Source organism: Moschus berezovskii, chromosome 21 (assembly GCF_049115385.1).
Source record: "Moschus berezovskii isolate FMDL1 chromosome 21, NW_MosBer_1.0, whole genome shotgun sequence".
NCBI classification, from domain to species: domain Eukaryota; kingdom Metazoa; phylum Chordata; class Mammalia; order Artiodactyla; family Moschidae; genus Moschus; species Moschus berezovskii.
Window position 1 is genome coordinate 20062287 of NC_142480.1, and position 18484 is coordinate 20080770.

Consider the following 18484-nt stretch of genomic DNA (forward strand, 5'->3'; position numbering starts at 1 on the left):
TGTAATGACTGAAAATGATGAGAGAGGAAGTGAAAGCAAATGTCAAGTTGAGAGTTGAGTGGAGTAATGAAATGTTCTAACAGACCTTAAAAGCACAGCAATTGCAAGTACTGAGAGATGAGTTATGAGTCAAGATTTGTGCTCTTATTCTAATAGCATTTTGAACATATTTATAAACAATGAAGAAAAGGGAGATTCATGTGATAGCTTTTCTGTTCTTCTCTTTTAGTCTTTTAGAACTTTCCTAAATATACCAAATAATTAAAGGAGATATATGTACATAAACGTGTGTTTAGGCTTCTCTGGTGGTTCAGATGGTAAAGAATATGCCTGCAATGCAGGAGACACGGATTCGATCCCTGGGTCAGGAAGATCCCCTGAAGAGGGGAATGGCTAACCACTACAGTATTCTTGCCTGGAGAGTTCCAAGGACAAAGGAGCCTGGTGGGCTACAGTCCGTGGGGTGACAAAGAGTCAGACATGACTGAGCAACTTTCACTTCACTTTTTCATATGAGTGTGTATATATATATCCCAGTCACTCAGTCATTTCTGACTCTTCATGACCCCATGTACTGCAGTGCTCTAGGCTTCCCTGTCCTTCACCATCTTGGGAGCTTGCTCAAGTTCATGTCCATTGAGTCAGTGATGCCACACAACCATCTTGTCCTCTGTCATCCCCTACTCCACCTGCCTTCAATCTTTCCCAGCATCAAGGTCTTCTCTAATGAGCTTACTCTTCATATCAAGTGGCCAAAATATTGGAGCTTCAGCTTCAACATCAGTCCTTCTAATGAGTATTCAGGATTGATTTCCTTTAGTATTGATTGGTTTGATTTCTTTGCAGTCCAAGGGACTCTCAAGAGTCTTCTTCAACACCACATCTCAAAAGCATCAATTCTTTGGCTTTCAGTCTTCTTTATGGTCCAACCCTCATATTCATACATAACTGCAGGATAAACTAAAGCTTGGACTACACAGACCTTTGTCAGCCAAGTAATGTCTCTGCTTTTTAATATTCTAAGTTTGTCATAGCTTTACTTACAAGGAGCAAGCATCTTTTAATTTCATGGTTGCAGTCATCATCTGCAGTGATTCTGGAGCCCAAAACAATAAAGTCTGTCACCGTTTACATTGTTTCCCCATCTATTTGCCTTGAAGTGATGGGACCAGATGCAATGATCTTCATTTTTAGAAGCCAGCGTTTTCACTCTCTTCTTTCACCTTCATCAAGAGGCTCTTTAGTTTCTCTACGCTTTCTGCCATAAGTTTGATGTCATCTGCATATCAGGGGTTATTGATATATATATATCTCATACATATATTATCCCAATCCATCATGGACTGTTTTGTGTCTCTTGTTTTACTACTAATTATATTTTCCTAAATCTTTCAGTAAAATTGATTCTCTAGGTAGACATATGAAGTTCATCCTGGAGATTCTATAAGTCCTTGGCACATTATTGAAGTTAAAGTTTTACTCAATATTTTCCAATTCTTTGCGACGCCATGGACTGTAGCCCACCAGGCTCCTTTGTCCATGAATTCTCGAGGCATGAATTCTGCAGTGAATAGCCATGCCCTTCTCCAGGGGATCTTCCCAACCCAGGGATCAAACCCATGTCTTCTGCATTGCAGGCAAATTCTTCACCAACTGAGCCACCAGCGAAGTCCATTATTATGGCCCCGATAAAGTCTGAGAACCCCAAGTAGAGACTGTATTGTAGATCCATTCCTGTATCTTGAATCCAAGTTCCTAATGTACCTGACTTGTTTTCCTTTAATTTTTGTAGTTAATGAATGCTGAACCACTTTAAGTGGTTTCTGGCTGAATTTACTATACTCTTCTCCTTTGTCATTTATGGGACTGGTGAAAATGTACATGAGTAATTGAACTCATAATTACCAAAATGCATACACTGTTGGGTATGCAAAAGGAATCTGAAAGCTTTTTACCTTTATACCATTTGCTTTTTCAACTTTTAATTTATCCTGTATTATGCATGTAAGCTTAGAAAATACTTGAAAAATCAACAACACAGAAAGACTAATTCAGGGTTAATGACTTTCCAATTAAGATAGAGAGCAAGACAGTAGGAGAGATCTTTTATACTCTTCTAGTTAATCTTTATTCAGCCTCCAAACTCAGTTAACGTTGTACCAAAATAAAACCTTTCCAGGATACCGCAATCTGTTTTGCTATTCCCTATCTAGACTACGTACTACTTTGAGCTCTCAGAACACTTCCAATTTTTTTCTATTGTAGCATTTATCACACATTTATAAGGTAACTCTCTGGATGCAGACCTACTCCCTCGAGATGAACTTTCTTAGTTTTAGGCCATGTCTTTGATTTTTTAAACACTAGTGTCCTACCCTGTATTTAACATATGTTTGGTAAATAATATTTAAAGACTTGATACATTTAAAACCATCAGTTCTCTCTCCTTTGCCCCATTTTTTTGTTCCTGTTGATCATCTATTTCTTATTTTAAATGGATCTAGACAAGGACCCCATTTCAAAATACTGTTTCTACTCTCAGCGAGGGTTCTTATTTGACCCTTACTGGTGAGTTTTCACTAGATTTCCATTCATCTCCCACATTATGGATATTCTTCACAGACAAAATTCTCTTTAGATACAGAGCAATATCTCTGTTTTATGCAGGAATCCATTCAATTTTTTATTCAGGAAGACAGCCTATATCTCAAGCTTATCTCTGATGGATGACTTTAGGCAGCTCAGGAAGGATCCCTATCAGAATCTATTTCCTGTGAGCCCAACATTGGCCAGTCCATTTTTTGGTTTTACAAATTGAACTTGCAATACCTAACCCATTGTCAGCTATTAGTAATGGCTTCTTGGTGTGAAATTTATTTTACTGCTTTTTTTTGCTAGCTTAGAACTCAAATCATGAAACTCCAATACTTTGGCTACCTCATGCGACGAGTTGACTCACTGGAAAAGACTCTGATGTTGGGAGGGATTGGGGGCAGGAGGAGAAGGGCATGACAGAGAATGAGATGGCATCACAAACTCGATGGACATGAGTTTGCATGAACTCTGGGAGTTGGTGATGGACAGGGAGGCCTGGCGTGCTGTGATTCATGGGGTTGCGGAGAGTCAGACACGACTGAGCAACTGAACTCAACTCAAATCAACTATCCTAAAGAGTAAGGTATTACTAGAACAGAAAAAAAAAAGAAAAAGCTCATTCAGGAGCCTGTGACACTCACTTCCTAGGAGAGAAGACCAGGGGTAGTACCTCATTAGCAGATGCCACTGGGCCTAAGAGGTAAAATGAAACTTCCTAATGCTTATAGGAACTTGCATTCAGACACTAAGGGAACACAGAGTGGGTGCAGAGAAAAACAACAAATTTCATCAACTCTAAAATGCATGTGGCCTGTACAATTTTTCATTTTCTTAATGAAAATGACAGAGGAGAGAAAAACAAAGTGGCTAATTTTACTCTTCCAGATCTAACCCTACTCTTCTCCAGGATTTTGCAAATCCTTCTGCAATGCAGTATTTTGGCAACATTTCTTCACACAGAGTAGATGTGTAATCACCCAAGGAATTAATGCAGTCGCTTTCATTTGATTTGATGTGATTCATGCAAAGTGAAAAGTAATTTTGCATTACAGAAATAATCCTTCATATAGAATATTCTCATAAGGATGCTTTAGACTTAAAGTTCGCCCTCTCACCTGACCAGAGTGTAACAAAAACCAAATAGTGTCAGCATATCCTTTTAGCTGGAATCATTCATACAAATAACTAACTGGCATTCTGCAGCCAATGCTATTATTTCATTTTGAACTGACAATAAAAATCCTGCTGGACAGTTTACGATACACCATCAAATCAATGTCACCAGAAGGATGAGGAGCACTGCAATTCAGATTCTAGGAAAGGCATGAGCTTTCTCTGAGTTATAGAGGGCTCTAAAGGAAATAACTATTGATGCTAACTATACAAAGAGGCACTACCAGTAACTAATACAGTCTCTTCCTTTTAGACTATACCACAAACAAAAACATTTCACAACTTCATTACTTATTTGGGTGCTCAGTCTGTCCAACTCTTTTTGGCCCCATGGACTATAGCCCACCAGGCTCCTGTTTCCATGGAATTTTCCAGGCAAGAACACTAGAGTGGGTTGCCATTTTCTCCTCCAGGGGATCCTCCCAACCCAGGGATCAAAGCTGCATCTCTTGTCTCTCCTGCATTGAAAGGCAGATTCTTTATCATTAGCACAACTTGGGAAGCCCTTAATCTTAACTGTGTTTATCTTAATTGCACAGGGTTGAGACAAATATTGCATAACTGGTTATTAGGAATGCTCCCACTGCCATTACTTTCCCTATATGTAGTCCATTTATTCTTTCATCATAACCAGTTTTATCAGAATCCTTCCACTCTTTTATTTGGTGATCTTGGGAAGCAGAAGTTCCCAAAACTTTAAAAATCACAGACCATTAAAAAATAAAAGTGAGATAAAAAGATGGAGAGTCTAATCTACCATTTCTAAAGTTTTATTCTTCTAAAAAATAAGCACTTCCCACCACCATAAAAGAAAGAAAAAATCTTCAACAGGTAGAAAGGGCAGCAACCCAAAATAAAAGGCTTTCCTTTAAATTGGTTATGTTTCACTTTGTGGAAAACTCACTATCTTACCTTTATGTTTTCATTTTCCACACACAAGTGAAAACGCCTTCGTTTTCACTGAAAATCCTTTTTGAGATAACATCAGCTCATTTTTGGCAGAGCCTTGAGCATGGCTAAAAGGAGTTCATTCATTTTAATCCTGTAATCATCTATGGACTAACCTATTATGTTCAAGCCATTGATCTAGATCCTAAATAATGCCAGAATCAGAACAGTCCAATCCCTGCCTTCAAATAGCTTATGATCTAATAAAGAAGATAAGAAACAGTGAATTTAAGAAAAGATTACGATAAATACCATAAGAGAGGAACAAACCAAGCTATGAAAGTTGAAAGAAAAATAGAATAACATTTACTCAGGGAACTGGAAATGGCTTCATGGAAAAATTAGAAATGAATTGGAGCCTAAAGAATAGGGGATATCTCAAGAGCAAGAAGGGAGGGTATGTGTGTGCTTGGGTGTATGTATGTATGGGTATGTGTGTGTAGAGATAAAAGAATGGAAAAAGAGCATTCCAGAAAATAAGAGGAGAAAGGCATGGGCTACAAAGCTCATGCCACATCTTAGCAATAGGCAATGTGTAATTATTAAAGGTTTTGAGAGGAAAATATTATAGAAAAAGAATGCTTTCAGGACAACCAGTTTTAAGATTTTATTTAAGAAAGTTTTTGAGGTATGCATTATTTCAAGTGTAGGGTTCACTGATTTTCAAATTCTGACCACTGAATTTATAATCCAAGAAGCTGGAGGAAAAAAAGATTTCGTTGAATGAAAAATGTATTACAAGAGTTTGTTTGCATTTTGGTGATCCAAAAGATGTGTCCCTGATGTTGGCTTCCAGGATGAAGCAAGAACAAATTGCCACATAGCACTGGCCACAAGGCATATGGGAATACAAGGAAAATAATCTGGAAGAGAAAGCTTCTCTAAAGCTGATGAAGGAAGGCCCAGGGTGAGAGAAAGGGGTTTGGAGGAAGGGTCCCACAATGGCATTGCTTCTGATCACGGAACTCACTTCATAGCAAATGATGTCTGAAAATGAACCCACAATCATGGAATTCATTGGCCTTGTCGTGTTCCCCACCATCCTGAAGCAATTGATTTGGTAGAATGGCCTTTTAAAGACTCCATTAGAGTGTCACCTAGATGGTGATACCTTTCAGGACTGGAGCAAGATTCTCCAGGAGGATGTGCATGTCCTGCATCCGTGTCTGACACATATTGCTGTTGTTTCTATAGCCAGGACTCACAGGGCCAGGAATCAAGAGGTCAGAATGGGAGTGGCACCCTTCACTACTATCCCTAGTGACCCACTTGCTTTCCCCTAGATTTCATGTTCTGCTGATCTAGATGTCCATTCCAAAGGGAGGAATGCATCCACCAGGAAACACAAGAATGATTCCACTAAAGTAGAAGTTAAGACAGTCACCTGGCCACTTTGGGTTCCTCCTGCCTCTGAATCAACAGGCAAGAAAAGGAAGTTACAGTTCCAGCTGGGGTGACTGAGCCTGACAACCAAGAAGGAATCAGATGACTACTCTAAAAGGGAGATAAGGAAAAGTATGTCTCAAATACAGGAGATCCCTTACAACATCTCTTAGTATGACAATGACCTGGGATTAAACTCAGTAAGAATCAATAACAATCCAATCCAAGCAGTACTACTAGTGGCCTGGACCTTCAGGAGTGTAGCTTTGAGTCACCCCACTAGGTAAAGAGGCCTTCCCAGGTGGCACTAGTGGTAAAGAACCTGCCTGCCAATTCAGGAGACCAAAGACACAGTTTCATCTCTAGGTTGGGAAGATCCCCTGGAGGAGGGCATGGCAACCCACTGCAATATTCTTGCCTGGAGAATCCCCATGGAGAGAGGAGCCTGGAGGGCTACAGTCCATGGGGTCACGAAGAGTCAGACATTACTGACTAACAGTATGACCTTGTGACTAGTTACAGAAATGAAAACGATAATTGTCATGCGTATTTCTGCCTTATTCTGTTATCAGTATGATTGTGTATTACAAAAAATATCTTTGTGTTCTCCCCTCTCTTATTCCCTTATCATGTAACTTAAAATATATTGACCTTATACTGTACTATTCAAGTGCCATCACTTTGCATCTTCATGTCTTAAGTTATGGAATATCAAGGAAAAAAGTAAATATCACCCAAGGACTTTGCATCCTCTTCTGGAGAAACAGTGAGTTTTCAGTTGTATTTAGGACAGCTACAGTATGTTAGACAGAGGTATGACCATGTTATTGTCTTTATTTGGAGATGAAGTACAGTTTAAGGAGATGTGTATGAATGTCAAGTTGATGAGGGGTGAACTCGTGATGCTTAATTTTACGTGTCAGCTTGACCATGGTGCCCAGATATTTGATTGAATATTATTCTGGATGTTTCTGTGAGGGTGGTTTTTGGATGAGATGAACCTTTAAACTGATTAACTTTGAATAAAGTATTAATAGATTGCCCTCGATAATGACAGGGGCCCTCAGTTAGATGCTGTAATAGGACAGAAAATGACCTCTCCTAAGCAAGAATGAATTCTGTCAGCAGACTGCCTTTGAACTTGAATTTCACTCTTCCCTGAGTTTCCAACATGCCAGTCTAACCCCTGAAAATTTTGAACTTGGCAATGTCCACCTTCACATGAGCCAGTTCCTTAAAGTAAATTAATCAATCCATCTCTATCTCTCCCTGTAGACCTATGACAGAAGAGAGAGAGAAAGAATATATGCACATCCAGTCTATATAAATACACACACACACATATCATATTGGCACTGCTTCTCTGGAGAACTCTAATACAGATGACTTCAAGCTCTACACACACAGTGATATAGGCATTCTGTCAATACAAATATAAACATACATAATAGGATTTTAAAAATTGGCAGCTTAAAAGAACACGCATTCTTTTAAGATTCTTTTAAGATGTTAATCTTTTAAAAGATTCCGTTTGTGTGAGAAAAGGTCTGGGCATGTCTCACATGTGTCCTCTGCATAGAGTCTCATCAGTTGCAATCAAGGTGTTGACAGGTATAATGCTGTCACCTCAGGCTAAACTGATGAAGGATCCATTTTTGCAGAATTCAGTATTTTGTTATTGTAGGGTTGAAGGCTTCAATCTTGCTGGCTGTTGTTAACTTGTTCAAGTTGATCAATTACTAACTATATAGAGCCTATAAAAACTATAGAAGTTTCAGAAACAAATTCAGTATCTTTTTGACTAATGGGTAATTTCTGTCTTCCTTCACTCTAAAAAGTCACAAACTAATATTGTTCCAAAACCTCATTCAACCAAATATCTCCAAATTCATTTTAAGATTAGGAAGACTCAAGTGTTAAAGAAGCATAAAATTTGACAAAATAGTTCGGCCATCCCCCGGTGGTAAAATACCACAATGATTTTCATAGTCTAGTGAGTTATGGAAATGGAAGAAACTGTTAATTGGTATTAATGGGAGACAAGAAGAAAAGGAAATGCTGTGGTCAGACTTTAAAATTATTTAGTGTGCCTCAAAATACTTCCCCGCTCTATATTTTAGCTAAATTTAACAATTTAACCATCAGGTTTTAGGGGGGATCTTTTGTAATTATAATTTTAATTCAAGAAGTTAATAATATTATTTTCTGTTTTTCATCAAAATGTAATATGTGCTTTTGTCAGTCCTCTCAGCCTCTGCTGCCTCCGCCCCTCTGCCAGCTCTCTGGTGCCACCTCGGCCAATGGTCCTCCACGGCGGGGAGCGAGGCATGGGCGGCCATTGGTCCTGCCACTGAGCAGAGGCATTTCCTCTCAATGGGGTCTGCACACTGTGCCCCTGCACTCTGAGGTGGGCAGCAGATTGTGTGTTTATCGAACATTTCCACTGCTGCACGGAGAGCACAGGCATCTTCAGTGGGACTTGAAATTCCTGAAGAGTTGCCTTTGTGTCAAGTTGACATAATCCCTTTAAATTCCATCTCTAAGTTTTCCATATTTGTCTATATCTTGAGAGTCCCTTAGACAGCAAGGAGATCCAACCAGTCCATCCTAAAGGAGATCAGTCCTGAGTGTTCACTGGAGGGACTGATGTTGAAGCCAAAATTCCAATACTTTGGCCACCTGATGCGAAGAGCTGACTCATTTGAAAAGACCCTGATGCTGGGAAAGATTGAAAGCAAGAGAAGAAGGAAAGGGCAGAGGATGAGATTGTTGGATGGCATCACCAACTCAATGGAAATGAGTTTGGGTAAACTCCGGGAGTTGGTGATGGACAGAGAGGCCTGGTGTGCTGCAGTCCATGGGGTCACAAAGAGTCGAACATGACTGAATTGACTGACTGACCCTATTTGTCGTTTGTTGTGTTTCAAAAAGACCAAGAAACCATGAACAGCTTTAGTAATGAGTTTGACTAACATTTCTTAGATGAAGGCTTTACTACCAAGGACCTTCTGGACCAAAAAATTAATGAAGTTTCTTCTGATGATGATAAGAGTGCCTTCTACATTGTAGATCTGGGAAACATTCTAAAGAAACATCTGAGATGGTTTAAAACTCTTCCTCAGGTCACCCCCATTTTTGCAGTCAAATGCAATGACAGTAGAACCATAGTGAAGACCCTAGCTGGCAATGGGACAAGACTTAACTGTGCCAGAAAGACTGAATTACAATTGGTGCTGTCTTGGGGTGCCTCCAGAGTGGCTTATCTATGCAAATCTGTATAAACAAGTGTCTCAGATTAAGTACACTGCCAATAATGGGTCCAGATGATGACTTTTGATAGTGAAGTCAAGTTGATGAAAGTTTCCAGGGCACATCCAAAGGACAAGTTGGTTTTGCAGATCGCCACTGATCACTCGAAAGCAGTCTGTCACCTCAGTGTCAAATTTGGTGCCGCAGGCTTCTTTTGGAATGGGCAAAAGAGCAAGATATTGATGTCATTGTTGTCAACTTCCATGTGGAAAGTGGCTGTACTGATCCTGAGACCTTCGTGCAGGTGATCTATGATGCCTGCTGTGTCTTTGACATAGGAGCTAAGGTTGGTTTCAACATGTATCTGCTTGATATTGGCGGTGGCTTTCCTGGATCTGAGGATGTAAAGCTTAAATTTGGAGATCACCAGTGTAATCAACCCAGCATTGGACAAGTGTTTTCCATCAGACTCTGGAGTGAGAATCATACCTGAGCTGGGCAGATACTATGCTGCATCAGCTTTCACACTCGCAGTTAATATCATTGCCAAAAAACTCATATTAAAGGAACAGACAGACTCTGATGATGAAGAGGAGTGACATGAACAAACAGTTATGTATTACATGAATGATGGAGTATATGGATTATTTAACTGCATTCTTTAGGATCACACACACGAAGCCTCTTCTGCAGAAGAGACCCAAACTAGACGAGAAGTATTATTCATCCAGCATCTGGGGACTGATCTGTGATGGCCTGGACCACAGTTTTTGAGCACTGTAAACCCGCATGTAGGCAATTGGATGCTCTTTGAGAACATGGGTGTTACACTGTCACTGCTGCTTCTACCTTTAATGGATTCCAGAGACCTACCATGAACTATGTGATGCCAGGGCCAACATGGCAACTGATGAAGCAGATCCAAAACCAGGACTTCCCACCCACAGTGGAGGAGCAGGATGTCAGCCCCCTGCACCGTCCTGTGCCTGGGAGAGCAACATGAAGCAGAATTCAGCAGACTGTGCTTCCACTCGTATTAATGTGTAGTTACCACTCTTGTAGCTGTTAACTGCGAGTTTAGCTTGATTTAAAGGTTTGAGGGGGACCATTTAACTTAATTACTGCTAGTTCTGAGATGTCTATATGAGTAGGGTTGGCACAGGTGCACCAATGTGGAAGACTGGGAGATGGGGTCACATTTATCTGTGTTCCTGTGGAAACTGTTATGTAGTTAGAATAGGAAAAAGGAGTCCTGAATGGCCGCAGCTAAAAAACAAAGGGAAAAGTCCGTGAAAATAGAACAAAGGAAGGTCCAAGGACCAGAGTGAAGACCTCAGGCAAAACAAACAGCCCTCCTGGCTAGCCCAATTTACATAGGGCAAGCTCAGGGGGAGGAGAAAAGGCATATAAAAAGAGGAGCCAAAATTGAGCTGGGGGTTTCTCTTCTCTTTGCGTCTTTGGGTTAGTACACCCTCATGCCTTGAGAATATATTTTCCTTTGCTTGCTAAATAAAACTGAGCTGTAACATGGAGCTGTAACACTGGTCCTTCCATTGCTTAAAATTTTTGATGCAGCGAGACAGAACTGAGGAAATTACACACTCCTCCAACAAAACTATTCGAATATTTGTTTTAAATGGATTTTCATTCACTTTTCAAACATGCTACTAAACGCTTCAACTGCTTCAACTGTTTGTGGCTTGTGTATAGGCAGGATGGGCCAGAAGCTTAATGTTGCAACCAGTTTTAACAAAAAGGAATAAAGTATCTTGACATAAAAAAAAAAATGGGTGATAAAAGGTATCCTCAAAACCAGTATTAAACAGTTTAGCAACCATGTAATGTGGTGGTGGTGGTGTTTAGTCTCTGAGTAATGCCCAACTCTTGTGACCCCATGGACTGTAGCTCACCAAGCTCCTCTGTCTGTGGGATTTCCAGGAAAGAATACTGGAGTGGGTTGCCATTTCCTTCCCTACCCAGGGGATTAAAGTCACATCTCCTGCATTGACAGGTAGGGTTCTTTTTTTACCACCGAGCCACCAACCATGTAACTACTAATTAATATTCAGAAAAGCCTTCACATATCTGCAGAAATACCAAATTTAGTTCATATCTGACATTGTGCTTAATCTCCCACCATGGATACCATTGAAACATTTGGAAAGGTGACTAAATTGACATTATCTGTAACTAATTTAAAATTTGGGCTTCCCTGATAGCTCAGTTGGTAATTTATCTTTATGCTATCTTCCAAATTATTGGGCTTGATCATTTAATTCAAACTGGGGAAAAGTTGTAAAACCAAATCTATAACCAGATCTGGATATAAGACCTATAATACATTCCTAAGCAGAAACATTTATTAAAAATCACAGCTAAAGATTAGATAAGCTTATGGAAAAAATCTGAAGAAAAATTATAAGGATCTGAAAAAGCTAATAAAGTAACATTTGCCTAAAAAATAAATTGGTTTGTAATCCCTATTTAATGGTTTCCAAAAAATTTTAAGAGTAATATTTTTCTCCTTCATTTAATTCACAATCTTATTCATTCAAACTTTCAAATTTACATGTTGCCAGGTTCAAATGCAAATGTCTCATCAGCTGTCAGCTTAAAAAGAAAAGATTTTATAAATTCAAAGTGCGATTATTTGGCTGCTTCTGGAAAGTTAAGCTTTATTCTTTCAGTCTCAAATATATTAAAAATAGATAATACACACATAAAAAGATCAAGCTGAGGCTATTTTGACCAAAGTAATGAATAAAACCTAAAGCTAAACCAATAATATTTCTAAAAGAATTTATTCTCTTATTTCACATTATCCTCTTTTAATCTGTTACTAACATTGAAATTGCACATAAAAATAATTCGCTGGAGTCAGAGTATAATATTTCTGAATAACAAAATAAGGCAGCTATAATACAATAATAGCCCCTAGAAGTTGGGCCTGTAACCCATATCATACATACTTTGGCTCATATAGATGACAAAGAAAGTTAACTATTCTAAAGGAATATAAAAAAAAATATATCTGAAATTTTTAGTTTTAAAAAGAGAATTAAAAGTCAATACTAAAAACACCTCAAATTACTCAAATTTATACAGAAAATCATTTTAAATTTATCAACTGCCTTAAATTGTTAAATATTTAAAGAAACATCTAGTTACATAAAATTAAGAAGCCTAAAATAGCTTAAAAATTAGAAATCACTGGGAAATTTCCAATATATATTTTTGTCAAGTGAAATTTCAGAAAAGTGATTCATGGGGCAATTTCTACCATACTGTCCTCTCCCTGCTTTACTCCACAGCACTCTGGAATCATATTCACCAAACAAAGTGAGAGGGGATCATTTGGCAAACTCCACACTGAATAAGTTGAACCTCTCAGTATCTTTTCATTGTTTTCCTCATTTTTAATTACATAAAAATTTCAAAGGGGTTCAATGATTTTAATCAGTTTACATTAGTAACTGAACTTAAGAACATTAGCATAAATTGGAGCTGCAAACTGGGTTATTGTTTTTCAATTCAGTTCACTAAATAGTTAATAAAGACCTGCAATGCATAAACCATTATTCACCAACATAGGAAGTAAAATGATAAATTCTTTACATGCCAGTCAGGGTATTTACACCGTCAATTCATTTCATTTCAGTCTCTCAGTCCTGTCCGACTCATTGCAACCCCATGGACTGCAAAACGCCAGGCCTCCCTATACATCACCAACTCCTGGAAACTACTCAAATCCTGTCCACTGAGTCAGTGATGCTATCATTACATCTCATCCTCTGTTGTCACCTTCTCCTCCCACCTTCAATCTTTCCCAGCATCACGGTCTTTTCCAATGAGTCCGTTCTTCGCATCAGGTGCCCAAAGTATTGGATTTTCAGCTTCAACATCAGTCCTTCCAATGACAATTCAGGACTGATTTCCTTTAGGACAGGATGGTTGTATCTCCTTCCAGTCCAAGGGACTCTCGAGTCTTTTCCAAAATCACAGTCCAAAAGCATCAATACTTTAGCGCTCAGCTTCTTTATACTCCAACTCTCACATCCATACATGACTACTGGAAAAACCACAGCTTTGACTAGATGCACCTTTGTTGGCAAAGTAATGTTTCCACTCTTTAATATGCTGTCTAGGTTGGTCATAACTTTCCTTGCAAAGGGGTGTCTTTTAATTCATGGCTTCAGTCACCATCTGCAGTGATTTTAGATGCCCCCCAAAAATAAAGTCTGTCACTGTTTCCACTTTTTCCAAGTCTATTGCCATGAAGTGTTGGGACCACATGCCATGATCTTAGTTTTCTGAATGTCAAGTTTTAAGCCAACTTTTCCACTATCCTCTTTCACATTCATCAAGAAGCTCTTTAGTTCTTCTTCACTTTCTGCCATAAATGTGCTGTCATCTGCATATCTGAAGTTATTGATATTTCTCCCAGCAATCTTGATTCCAGCTTTGTTTCATTCAGCCCCATGCTTCTCATGATGTACTCTGCTATAAGTTAAATAAGCAGTGTGACAATATACAGCCTTGACGTACTCCTTTCCCTATTTGGAACCAGTCTGTTGTTCCATGTCCAGTTCTAACTGTTGCTTCTTGACTTGCATACAGATTTCTCAGGAGGAAGGTCAGGTGATCTGGTATTCCCATCTCTTGAAGAATTTTCCACAGTTTATTGTGATCCACACAGTCAAGGGGTCTTTGGCATAGTCAATGAAGCAGATGTTTTTCTGGAACTCTCTTGCTTTCTCCATGATCCAGTGGATATTGGCAATTTGATCTCTGATTCCTCTGCCTTTTCTAAATCCAGCTTGAACATCTGGAAGTTCACGGTTCACGTATTGCTGTAGCCTGGCTTGGAGAATTTGGAGCATTTCTTTGCTAGCGTGTGAGATGAGTGCAATTGTGTGGCACTTTGAGCATTCTTTGGCATTGCCTTTCTTTGGAATTGGAATTAAAACAGACATTTTCCACTCCTGTGGCCATTGCTGAGTTTTCCAAATTTGCTGGCATATTGCGTGCAGCACTTTCACAGCATCATCTTTTAGGATTTGATATAGCTCAACTGGAATTCCATCACCTCCACTAGCTTTTTTTGTAGTGATGCTTCCTAAGGCCCACTTGACTTCACATTCCAAGGTGTCTGGCTCTAGGTGAGTGATCACATCATCATGATTATCTGGGTCGTGAAGATCTTTATTGTACAGTTCTTCTGTGTATTCTTGCCACCTCTTCTTAATATCTTCTGCTTCTGTTAGGTCCATACCATTTCTGTCCTTTCTTGTGCCCATCTTTGCATGAAATGTTCCCTGGTATCTCTAATTTTCTTGAAGAGATTTCTAGTCTTTCCCATTCTATTGTTTTCCTTTATTTCTTTGCACTGATCACTGAGGAAGGCTTTCTCATCTCTCCTGGATATTCTTTGGAACTCTGCATTCAAATGGGTTTATCTTTCCTTTTCTTCTTTGACTTTTGCTTCTCTTCTTTTCAGAGCTATTTATAAGTCCTCCTCAGACAACCATTTTGCCTTTTTGCATTTCTTTTTCTCTGGGATGATCTTGCTCCCTGTCTCCTGTACAATGTCATGAACCTCTGTCCATAGTTTTTCAGGTACTCTGTCTATCAGATCTAATCCTTTGAATCTATTTGTCACTTCCACTATATAATCGTAAGGGATTTATATCATACCTGAATGATCTAGTGGTTTTCCCTACTGTTTTCAATGTAAGTCTGAATTTGGAAATAAGGAGTTCATGATCTGAGCCACAGTCAGCTCCTGGTCTTGTTTTTGCTGACTGTATAGAGCTTTTCCCTCTTTGGCTGCAAAAAATATAATCCATCTGATTTAAGTATTGACCATCTGGTGATGTCCATGTTTAGAGTTTTCTCTCGTGTTGTTGCAAGAACATGTTTGCTATGACCACTGTGTTCTCTTGGCAAAACTCTATTAGCCTTTGCCCTGCTTCATTTTTTACTCCAAGCCCAAATTTGCCTGAAATCCAGGTATTTCTTGAGGTCCTAGTTTTGCATTGCAGTCCCCTATAATGAAAAGGACATCTTTTTTCGGTGTTAGCTCTAGAAGGTCTTGTCAGTCTTCACAGAACCATTCAACTTCAGTTTCTTCAGCATTACTGGTCAGGGCATAGACTTGGATTACCATGCTATTGAATGGTTTGCCTTGGAAATGAATGGAGATCATTCTGTCATTTTTGAGTTTGCATCCAAGTACTACATTTTGGACTCTTTTGTTCACTATAATGGCTACTCCATTTCTTCTAAGGCATTTTTGCCCACAATAGTAGATATAATTGTCATCTGACTTAAATTCACCCATTCTAGTCGGCTTTAGTTTGCTGATTCCTAAAATGTCGATGTTCATTCTTACCATCTCCTATTTGACCACTTCCAATTTGCCTGATTCACGAACCTAACATTTCAGGTTCCTATGCAATATTGCTCTTTACAGCATTGGGCTTTACTTCCATCACCAGTCACATCCACAACTGGGTGTTGTTTTTGCTTTGGCTCCATCTCTTCATTCTTTCTGGAATTATTTCTCCACTGATCTCCAGGAGCATATTGGGCACCTCCTGACCTGGGGAGTTCATCTTTCTGTGTCCTATCTTTTTGTCTTTTCATACTGTTCATGGGGTTCTCAAGGCAAGAACACTGAAGTGGTTTGGCATTCCCTTCCCCAGTGGACCGCGTTTGGTCAGAACTCTCCACCATGACTCTATTCCTTAGTACACATTCCTGTAGCTTCTCAGGGCAACACATACAGTCGTCTTCAAACATCGTCCTCTTAGTCAAATAACACCTAACTCCAACCTTCCTCACATCTAAGACATTTCTCCAAGCACAGCTGCTTTCTTGTTCTCCAGCAATGTCATAAATCTGGGCAGGTACATTATTACCCTGCTCACAGATCCCTGCCTTTACCACAGCCATTACTTGCCACAACTGGCAATACATGAAATAGAGCCAATCTGTACATTTCAGCCAGTACAGGCCAGCTTTTCTTTGCTTGTATTCATTTGCCTGTTTTCAATATTTTATCTGTGAGGGAATAGAAAATAACTTGGCTATTAATCTAAATGCTTTCTTTCCTAAGGTCTCTGTGTATCAGAGGGTTATTAATTCATGTTTGTTTGAACACTGTATATACCACAGTTGAATTCTGGAGAAATTTGAAGCATTGAATGTAACTTTTTTCTAATACAGAAAACTCTGCTTTTTTTTACAAAATCAATTTAATAAATTTTAAAGTATATGAATCAGGGTATTCGTCACTTGATAATACATTCCTAAGACAAATTCGGAGAAGGCAATGGCAAGCCACTCCAGTACTCTTGCCTAGAAAATCCCATGGATGGAGGAGCCTGGTAGGCTGAGTCCATGGGGTCACTCAGTCGGACACGACGGAGAGATCTCACTTTCACTTTTCACTTTCACGCATTGGAGAAGGAAATGGCAACCCACTCCAGTGTTTTTTGCCTGGAGAATCCCAGGTACGGGGGAGCCTGGTGGGCTGCCGTCTATGGGGTCGCACAGAGTCGGACAAGACTGAAGTGACTTAGCAGCAGCAGCAAGACAAATTACCCTAAATATTTGTCCAAGAAAGACTAACAGCAGAGGGTAATATTTATTAATTTATGGAATAGATTTATGGAATAACCTTAAAATCAATGGAAGCATAATGCAATAAAAATAATACTATATAAGTAGTATCTGATAAGTATTTGGTAGGTGGCAGATGATAAAATAACTGGGCTTCAAAAAATTTAAGTGACATACTCAAAGATGTTCAATTAAGTCTTATTTCTGCCAAGTATTAAGTCCAGAATCTGATTTCAAGTACTGGGATCTTAACTACTGCTTTATAATATGTAAGATCTGAACTTATAGAACACAATTCACAGTGGAACTTTGTACAGAACAAACTTTGAACATTTAGGGTCCTTAAAACAACACCAGTGGGATATCAAGGCAGACATTGCTAATTAATTAGTGGTGAAGTCATATTTACTAATTTCGAGAACATTGTCTGTGATGTTTTTCCATGGATATGTTTGAAAGTGATTATCATGGAAATTTTAAATATTATAATTAAAATGTATATATAATTCTTTATTAGGGTACTCACAAGAATATATGACTCAGTGCCATTAGGCACTGTGCTTCTGGTAATATATATATATATATATATATATTTGCAAGATTCATTATTAAGAGCTCTCAGAGCTGGGATAAAGGTCCCAACTGAGGTGATAAGTTGTTGTTGTTATTCAGTCACTAAGCCAGGTCCAACTCTTTGCAACCCTATGGACTGCAGCACGCTGGCTTGCCTGTCCTTCACTATCTCCTGGAGTTTACTTAAACTCATGTGCATTGAGTTGCTGATGCCATCCAACCATTTCATCCTCTGTTGCCCCATTCTCCTGCCCGCAATCTTTCCCAGCATAAGGGTCTTTTCCAATGAGTCGGCTCTTCACATCAGGTGACCTAAGTATTGAGCTCATTTTCAGCGTCAGTCCCTCCAAAGAATCAGTTCAGTTCAGTCACTCAGTTGTGTCCAATTCTTTGCATCCCCATGGACTGCAGCATGCCAGGCTTCCCTGTCCATCACCAACTCCCAGAGCTTGCTCAAACTCACGTCCACCAAGTCGGTGATGCCATCCAACTATCTCATCCTCGGTCATCCCCTTCTCCTTCTGCCTTCAATCTTTCCCAACATACAAGTCTTTTCTAAGGAGTCAGTTCTTCATGTCAGGTGACCAAAGTATTGGAGCTTCAGCTTCAACATCAGTCCTTCCAAACAATATTCAAGACTGATTTCTTTAGGATGGACTGGTTGGATCTCCTTGCAGTCCAAAGGACTCTCAAGAGTCCTCTCCAGCACCACAATTCAAAATCATCAGTTCTTTGGTGTTCAGCCTTCTTTTTGGTCCAAATCTCACATCTACACATGACTACTAAAAAAACCACAACTATATCTTTGTTGGCAAAGCAATGTCTCTGCTTTTTAATACAGAGTATAGGTTTGTCATAGCTTTCCTTCCAAGGAGGAAGTGTCTTTAAATTTTGTAGCTGCAGTCACCAACCATAGTGATTTTGGAGCCCAAGAAAGTAA

At 39.2% G+C, this 18484-nt stretch overlaps 1 pseudogene; it reads left to right on the forward strand.

Annotated features, from left to right (window-relative positions):
- The first annotated feature begins 9041 nt into the window (after positions 1-9041).
- On the forward strand, positions 9042-10395 carry LOC129550149 (ornithine decarboxylase pseudogene; annotated as a pseudogene).
- Positions 10396-18484: the final 8089 nt, after the last annotated feature.